The sequence below is a fragment of the Trichomycterus rosablanca genome, chromosome 17, assembly GCF_030014385.1.
Source record: "Trichomycterus rosablanca isolate fTriRos1 chromosome 17, fTriRos1.hap1, whole genome shotgun sequence".
Lineage (NCBI taxonomy): Eukaryota > Metazoa > Chordata > Actinopteri > Siluriformes > Trichomycteridae > Trichomycterus > Trichomycterus rosablanca.
In genome coordinates, this window is record NC_086004.1 from 25,863,489 (window position 1) to 25,873,090 (window position 9,602).

A 9,602-nucleotide genomic window follows, 5' to 3' on the forward strand; every position below is an offset into this window, starting at 1 on the left:
TTTATTTATTAATTTATTTATTAGGATTTAACGTCATGTTTTTCACACTGGTTACATTCATGACAGTACAGGTAGTTACTGGTTACACAAGATTCATTAGTTTTAATATCAAACACAGTCATGGACAATTTTGTATTACACAGAAAGGACCCAGACCGCTCCACCGGGGAATCGAACCCAGGACCTTCTTGCTGTGAGGCAACAGTGCTACCCACCGAGCCCCCCGTTATGCTAAATAAACCCCATAGAAACCCCATTGGAAAGGCAAGTCAATGGTTCCTAACGTACGTCACAAATGACTGAATGGGCACAAATTTTAACAAACTGTTATAGACACATTATAACCGTCTTAATGCAAATAGTCTAGAACTAGGAAGCACAACAAGCTCATGGTCAAGTTTCCACTTATTTTTATCTACGAGGGATCTTCAAAAAGTTTCCACACTTTCATATTTTGGTTGGAAACGGTGAGGGTGGGAGTAGTAGTAATCGGTCGTGTCTGAGAGACGCTTATAGCCCGGATTTAGCTCCATCTGATTTCCACCTTTTTTGGCCCTCAAAGAATCTTTAAGGGGAAGAAGATTTTCATGTGATGATGTGAAAGCAGCGCTGCATCAGTGGCTACGTGCTCAAACAAAAAACATTTTTTGCTGATGGCATTTAAAAGTTGGTATGACGCTGGAAAAATGCTTCGGAAAGTGTTCAAAAAGTGCAGAAACTTTTTGAAGAACCCTCGTATATTCTGTATACAGACTAATCAAGGGGGAAAACAGATAAAAATTGCGGTGTTGCCAAGGCAATCAGCTTTTTACTACATCTCCAAATAAAGTCATACTGAAGACGTTCAAATCAATAATTGTACATAAAAAAAACTCCAGCAGCCATTAGTCGGTGGACAGCACAGATCCTCCTGTGATCCACATGTCCACCAATCCTCCAGTGATATTTGTCATGCCGGATGTTCCCGTTCCACTCTTTCCCTCATCAACATTCATCTTCATTAGCTAAACGTTCTCTCCACGGCACATCAAAAATAGTTATTGCTTCCCCTTTGTGGCGTTTAGATTAGCCTGATTAGGTACCACTGATGCTGGGAAATTTCAGCGCTCAGAATTCAGTGCTGTGCTGTTAACATCCCCCTTAGACCTCTTGATGAAAAAACAATAGTCACCATCTGCTTTTTCTGACACCATTCACACTGTTTCACCCATTAACGCTGCCCGACATGACTCAAACACCAGCAAATCTTAAGAAAACTTGTTCCATAATGATGTTTGTTGTTGATTTTTTTGTTTTGCTTTGCTTTTACAGGATTAAAATAGCAGGGCAAGTGTAGACAAAATACAAAAGGGTAGCAAACAGGTGGCACAGCGGTCAAATACATAAGCCCACTACTATAGACAGTTTAAGCACCCATGTCTCAGTGGTGCTACTAGAGAACAGGCAAGGTTTCTCATCATTTCCGCTTTGAGGGCGCATTCACATGAAACTGCTCGTGCGCCAGCTGTTTCATTGTTTTCTATGGAGTGTGGCAGTGCCGTTTAGCTTGCACCACGCCATTTTGCCACGTTGTGCTCATGATTTTTGCGACTCAGGCAGTACGAACAACTCTTAACATGATGTTACGGCCTAGTCTAGGTTAGGCTGCAACACATATAAGGAAAATGGTATAGTTAGGGGAAAATAGACCACCAAGAACAAAAGAGTAAGTTTTAACCAAGTGTATTTACAATTGTGAGACAAAGCAAACCAGTATACCTTCAGGAGTGACCCAGGCCAAAATAACAAACAAAACACACACTATCTAATGTACCCACTAAAACTAGCTTCCCTAAAACAAAAGAAGAATTAAAATAAAAGACAAAGTACTTCCCTAACTCCCTACCTAACATAAACAGAGCACATAACATAGATGACAAACAAAATGGCAGCCACTCCCTACCACTGGTGTACAAACAACATAGCTATATACAAGTGAATTATTTACATAGCAATCTAAATCCAAATCAGTAAGCTTTCTCAGTAGTCACAAATACAGGTAAAATGGTCATACACAGGCAACAAGGCAATAGGCAACAGGCAAATTTAAACAAGCAAAAGGCAATGGGCAAAAAGGCAAACACACACAACAAGCTCCAAACAAAAGAGAGAGAGAGGCGGGGCTCCTCAGCTCCTTTTAAAGGTGAATGGCAGAGATGAAGACCTGGGGTGGATCTGGATCCAGGAGGGTGGGAGGTAGACTCTGGACTGGATCCTGGAACAGAAACATATATACATATACATATACATATACAACACAACATTTTATGGACATGACAATGAACAAAACTTAAAGTAAGTTATTGTACTGAAACAACGAGCGAGGAATTTCATTAGAGAACTTATGAGCAGTAATAATTAAGAGAGGTTTAGTGTTCCTGTGTTGTTCTTTTAGTACATTAAACCACATTAAGCTTTTTTAACAATAAGCGTTTTAGACTCTCTGAAAAGTTGATTCTCAGCGTTTCTCTTGCACAGACCCAAGTAAACAAGGGGCCTTTAACATCTATCTCTCTTGACTCCTATGAAGGTCTTTTTAAAGAAAGATATTTGCCTACAGAATGACTGGAAATGTACCTGCATCCTCTACATCCTCCCCCTCCTCTTCCTCATTGTCAGGAACTGCAGTTTCCACAGGGCTCACGTCCTGCATCAGGATCTGCTCTGTCTCTACACACTGTACAGAACACATGCACTTACACAACCACATTATTACACACTAGTTCAAAATAGTTCAGATAATTGAAACTGTGGTTTACCTTAACTGACTCCATCTGAACGACTCGACATCTCTGCAGCAGATCCACAAACAGGTATATGAGCAGAGCCTGGGAAGAACAAGCACAACCTGAAAGATCAGTTATTCAAACAAATCGTTTTATTCAAGGTTCTTGTTTGAGTTTCAGATCACACAGCCTTCAACTCATGGGTTTAGTTTTAGATCTATTACTAATAGTGCTACATATACACTATATGGCCAAACATACATGGATCCCTCCTAAATAGATAATATATAATACATTATATGGTCACTCAGGTGGTGCAGCCGTAAAGTATACTAGCCCACTACAGTTGAGATCCAGGGATCTGGGGATCAAATCTCAGCGGTGCTAATGACCGGTTGGGCATCTGCATGGGCACAGTTCCCCAGTCTGGCTGAGGAAGGCAGCAGATTAGCACCTGTCCACTCTGACATACAGTATATGTTCCTTAGCCAATCATATCCACGCAGACGCCCAACCAGCCAATAGCACCACTGAGATTTGATTCCCACATTCCTGGACCTCAGCTGTACTGGGCTAGCATACTTTGCGTTTGGGATCAAATCTCAGTCGTGCTATTGGCCGGTTGGGCTTCTGCATGGATATGATTGGCTAATGTCCAGGGTAGTGTAGTTGCTGAAAAACCTGATCAGAACAACACACACTGCTATGTCATTATCATTATCATGTTAGTGCCACAGCAGTGCTGAAAATGGTCCATCTCCAAACATTATCAGGTCAGTGGGCGTCAGTGGGCGCCCTGTTAGGGTCCCTTTAGATTGATAAATGGGTTACAGGGGAAAAACTTGTACAGAGCAACAGAGAGGCGACAGTCAGTAACCGTATAAGCACAACTTTTATCTGCTCATGAAATAATTAAAGAATGTACATTTTTATGTCACCGCATAACATAGCCTGTCAGGGTCAGTGACCTCCTACACAGTCATTAACTAATGCTAGATTCATAGCACTGTATTTGAAAAGCTACACTCTTTATTTGGTACTAAACCTGAGCTGTGAGTTACAATAACAAATGAAATTCTTGTTCTTACCTGCATAAAGAAGCCGATGAGAAAAGAAACCAAGAAGGGAATCAGTCCGGCATGAGCAACTGTCACTGGAAGGCCTGTAAAATAAGAAAATCAGTACTAGACTTTTGCCAGTCTGGGTGCCAGACATACAGACAAAGTCCTGTGGCTCCAGATTTTCACTCTAAACAGATTAAGCTAAAAACCATGTGACGGATCCACAAACTTCAAACTTAAGGTGGGTTGGAACAAGGACTCAATAAGCCTGGAAACAAACTCAGTTTCTGCTTTGTAAAGACAGAGCACAAAGTTACATGTGGTTACGTTCATTACTTACATACAAAAATGTTTTTTTTAATTCACTGCCGTCTGAGGGTTCAAAGGTCACAGGTATTTACTATTAGTTTTGCCCCTGCCTGTTATGAACAAAAACGTCTCTGGTTCCTCTAGATGGATGGCTGGATGGATGGATGGATGGATGAATGTATAATGTAAAATATGCACAGGGATATTTGTGAATATAGTGAGAGCACCAGGGTCCTTAGGAGATTCAAATTCTACCTCTGCTCACTTGTCTCTGGTTTCCTCTCACCTAAAAAAATTCCAAAGGTGGACTGGATAATCCTAATCGCTTTAAGCCTGAAGTGAGTGAGTGAGTGAGTGAACAGGTAAGTGTGTTGTGCCCACCATTAGGTCAGTGCCTTGCCCAGCGTTTATTCTTGCTTTGGGCCAAATGTTTCCTTATCAGGATTAGGTGGTTACTGTAGATGAATGAATGTGATCTATCTGACCAATGTGCAGAGCGCCTGTGCTTACAAAGGCTTATAACCTCAACGGTCAATCAAGAAGCAATGTTAAATCAGGAATTTAAAATAACTGGTATAAATAAAGTCCTATTATAGAAAATGACTTTCTTAAACAACTAAAAAATAAATGTAAAAATGATCGAAATATTAAGACTTTATGAGTGACAGGGGCTCTTTTCTAGTGCTGGTATATTATAATTACTTCAACCAGGACAGGTTGAGAAGTGCTGTACAAAAACTATTAAATGGTTCTGAATACAGCACAGTTAAACGCACTGCAGCATGTAATTGCAGTTCCTTCTAAATATATATCTGGTTCTCCACAGCTCATAAAACTCGTGAGTATATCATTAGCAAAGAAAAACAGTGTCTTGCTGAAAGAGCACGCAGACATTTTGTTTAACTTTCTGTCAGCTGATAATGTCCGTGTATGTGGATTTTACTCCGCCATTGCAGATTAGCCTGGCAAATAAAATGACATTCAGATCGTGAGCTTGAATGTGAAAGCAGGTAACTGTAGTCAGGGTTTGACGACGTGACAAGCTAAAATAAATATCACAGCTAGGTGGCAGGACCAACTTGTTTGTTAATTTGTTAAGCAAAAATTTAAATAAGCATCTGCATTATATTTATTTGTTTTGGAAAAAACACTTTACATCAGTTACAAACAAAACTGTCAGATAAAAATAATACATTTATACAAGTATATCATGATACTGTATTTAAATAAAAAAACTCACTCAAAGTTGCTAATGTATGTTGGCAGCAATATGTCATTAGCAACTTGTACATTATTAGGAAAACAATTAACACAAGATAATACAAGAAAAAAGCAAAACAATTATTGGTGCTTTAAGTGATAATTAAGTGTATTTCATTTTTAGCTTTACAGCTACAGGCAGATCTGTGATATACAAATCTGTAAATGTTAATGTGCAGTTACTTTACATCAGTTAAAAACACTCACTGTCAGATATAAAAGCTTTCAAACACTGTTTACAGGGAGCTATGAGTCTTTTTAAATCATGTTTAATCATATTAGATACTGATCCATCTTGCATACACAGCATGTTTAACATCTATTCACAAATCCCAACAATCGTCTATGATCAAGGGTCATTTCCAAAAACGTTGCATGAAATAGCTCATGATGGATTCTTGGGTATGCTTTGGTTCATTTGACTGTTTCTCAGCCTCAGTTTATTGATCAACTTTTGCGTTTCTTGCTTTTAGAATCTGCCTATATTTACTAAAATGTATCCACCCATGCAATGTTTCCGGTTCACACTGGCTCCCCCACAAGGTTATTTAACAAAGGGGGGAGCACCTGTCTGTAAAAAGCGATTGTCCAAAACAGCGAGGCTTTTTTCCAGAGGGAAAATATACAAAAACACAGCACTAAGGTTCACAAAAAAGCTGAACATGCACATATTACATGCACATTAACAGTAAAATAAACAATGTAATTACAAATGTAAATATGTAAGGTAAAACCTGTAAATAAATATTACAGTTTGTGTTCTGTACTACTGGGGAGAAATTTCATCTACTTGGTGTGGTGAAGATGATCATATTTTTGCTGTGATCATATTGTGGGAGTTATTATTATTCTGCGTCCGAAGCACTGCTGGTGCAGAACTTGCATAAATTAAGCATAAAACACAAAGAAAAAGGCGAGAACAAAGCAAGCCTCCCAACAAAACAAAGCCTCTCACTCATGTAAACAGAGAGACGTGCGCTAGTGGACAATTACTGAACTACTAGTCTTGGTTCGCTTCTCACTGGAATCTGAAACAATCGGACCGGACATTCAGTTTTCCAAATTTTGTCCGTTAAATCTGAAATCCGTTAAGTAGAGGACTGTTAAATCGAGGTTCCACTGTATATGGTTCGTTGCCAAATAAAATAGGAGGCAGAAATTGAAGGATAAATTCAGAGGTTCAGTTTAACATTAAATATATGGTATTTTGTTCCTTGTACTCATGTTTTGTTGTTTAAGCTCTTTTTTTTATTATTTGTTTTGCATTAAGGGCATCAAATATATGAAGTTAAATCTGTTTTTAAATATAAAGTAAAAGGTATAACATTTATAAAGATATGTAAACTTACCTAATATTCCAGTTCCTAGAATAGTTGCAATTGTTAAAAAATCTGTAGAGAAAAGACATATACACAGTCAAAATGGTCATAATCCTCTATTGTACTGTATTTCCATTAGAGAAAAAAAAGATATGTTTAAGTGAAACTAAAAATAATACATTTATACAAGTATATATTGATACTGTATTCAGATAAATAACTTACAGAATAAGCTGCAATTAAAGTTGCTAATGTACGTTGGCAGCAATATGTCATTAGCAAGTTGTACTTTATTATAAAAAACAATTAACACAAGAAAATACCAGGGAAAAAAAGAAAACAAATATTGATGCTTTAGGTGACAGTTAAGTGTATTTAGTTTTTAGCTTTACAGGCTAACTGATGTAAATCCAGGATACAGCAGCAAAACAGAACACAAACAACAAACCTTAACACATTTGTTATTTCACACAGAGTGTATAAGTGCAGCAGTTAAAAGCACAGTGTAGAAAAGTGTTTGTTTGGGAAGGAAATGAGCTCAAATTATACCAAAAAAGATGGAAATAAACAGACAATACTCAAAGCGAATAAATGCACGCACGCGCACACACACACACACACACACACTGAATGCTCACCAAAGCACAATCGCAGGAAGTCTTTAGATCCCTTGATTGTTTGCACACTTTATTGTGCTGTGAATTTGAATTCAAGTTAATATAATTGCTATTTTTACTCACCAGTCTACACTTTATCACCCATATTGACTAAACAAAAACATGTATTTTTTTTAGAAATCAGTTAAAAATTTAAAACAATTAATAAAAAAATTCATTAATTACACAAGTATTCAGTCCTTGGAGCTCCAAATTGTTATCAGGTTCTTCCTTTTTCCTTTCATTATCCTTAAAATCTGTCCAGAACTCAAATGAAGTCCAAGTTGAATTGCAACTTAAATTAATTAAATATACTCTGGAACGTCAAACACCAGGATCTATATGGGCCCACAATGTACACAGCATTGTAAGGACATAAACAAGGTATGAAGTCTAAGGAACTGTGTGTGGATGTCTGCAACCAAATTGTAGCAGGGTATAGATCAGGGCAAGAATATAAACCAATATCCAGGGATTTGTGTGTTTCCATGACCACCAGCTTTAATAACTTTAAAATAAATAAAGCCTGAACCGTTTTAAAGTTGGTCATTTGGCCCAATAGGGTATTCAGGCAGGAGGGCCCCGGTCACTCTGAAAAAGTCCAGTGCAGAGATGTAAAAATCTATTGGACGATCATCTCTGCAGCAAGCCATTAATCAGACCTTTATGACAAAATGGCAAGATGGTAACCACTGTTGAGTGAAAGGCTTATGACGGCCCATTTGGAGTTTGCTAAACTGCATGTAAATGATGCACCAAGAGAAAGAAAGACTCTCTGGACTGATGAGTTTTAAACTGAACAATTTGGGCAGAACAGTAAGCATATAAAACAGCAACTGCACATCATATGGATCATACCAACCAAACATTAAAAAAAAGCAAATATTTAAATGACATAAAAATCCATGAATAAAAAAGAAAATCATAGACACACAGTCTCTGTGCAAAAAACCTTAAGTCAATGAATGCTAAATGCAAAGTCAATGAGACAAGTAGAGTAATAACTGTAGGTTTTCTTAACAACTACAATAAAATAAGACCAATAAATACTAAATAATAAATAAATTACGAGGTGAAACCAAAGACGAGTAGTTGGCCAGTACATGGTACTGAGTAAATAATAAGTGACAAAAAAATATCCTGATATACAGTTACAGTTAGCAGCATGGGGTTTATATAGCAGCAAAAATATTAAAGAATTGCAAATTGCAATATTGTGGAAAGATGCAAGTATTATAGTTACTAGGTAGTTGTGTTTGGTAATGTGCAGTTAATGCAAAGCTGTAAACACTGTAGCTTTTACATTATTTAGTAACCCATTACTCCTGATTGCCGTCTAGATGCAGAAGTAGCTCACAACACCAATGAAGATCAAATGAGGCAAAGGGCAGTTGTAGCCTACTGGTTAAGGTACTGGACTAGTAATTAAAAGGTCGCTGGTTCAAACCTCACCACTGCCAGGTTGCCACTGTTGGACCCTTGAGCAAGGTCCTTAACCTTCAATTGCTTTGATTGTATACTGTCACAGTACTGTAAGTCGCTTTGGATAAAAGCGTCTGCTAAATGCTGAAAATGTAAATGTCTATGAAAAAGACTGAATTCTGGACCACAGGTAACTTCACCCACATGTAGTCCAAATCACATTTATATCTTATAATGCGCTTCAGGCAACATACAGTGTGCTATTTAGATGGATGGATGGATGGATGGATGGATGGATGGATGGATGGATGGATGGATGGATGGATGGATGGATAGATAGATAGATACTGTACTTTATTGAGCCCGAAGGAAATTAAAGATCAGAGGAGAGTGCGAACGCAGTCCCCCACTATCAGAAATTATGCAGTCGAGATTCCCACATTTGGGGAATTCGCAGCGGTCAGCACAACCGGAGTGCAATGGCTGAGCCTCGCCCTGGGTGAACCACCTTCTTGATCATGGTCTCGTCCCTGCCAGGTAAGTATTTCTGTATTTCTGTAGCTATGTGGCATTCAGACTAAAACATTTTACACCAAACTTCATCTACTCTGACCTAATTACAAACATGAAGCAGAGCATCTTTGCTGCATAGTAATAAGATGTTCTTGATTAAAAAAGAGCATTGCATGCAGACTGGCACTGCTGACAGCTCCGATACCACACGATTTCTCGACATCAGTGTAAATATTTCCAACAGGATGAACTACAATAAGAGTTCAATTAATCCCTGTTTGATTCAGCTGAGAAAGA

General features: G+C 38.1%; 1 non-coding gene across 1 annotated transcript; it reads right to left on the reverse strand.

The window, feature by feature from the left end:
• Positions 1-9,173: 9,173 nt before the first annotated feature.
• On the reverse strand, positions 9,174-9,337 carry LOC134331982 (U1 spliceosomal RNA). The gene has a single exon (XR_010015208.1). It is a non-coding gene; the product is annotated as a U1 spliceosomal RNA (small nuclear RNA).
• Positions 9,338-9,602: the final 265 nt, after the last annotated feature.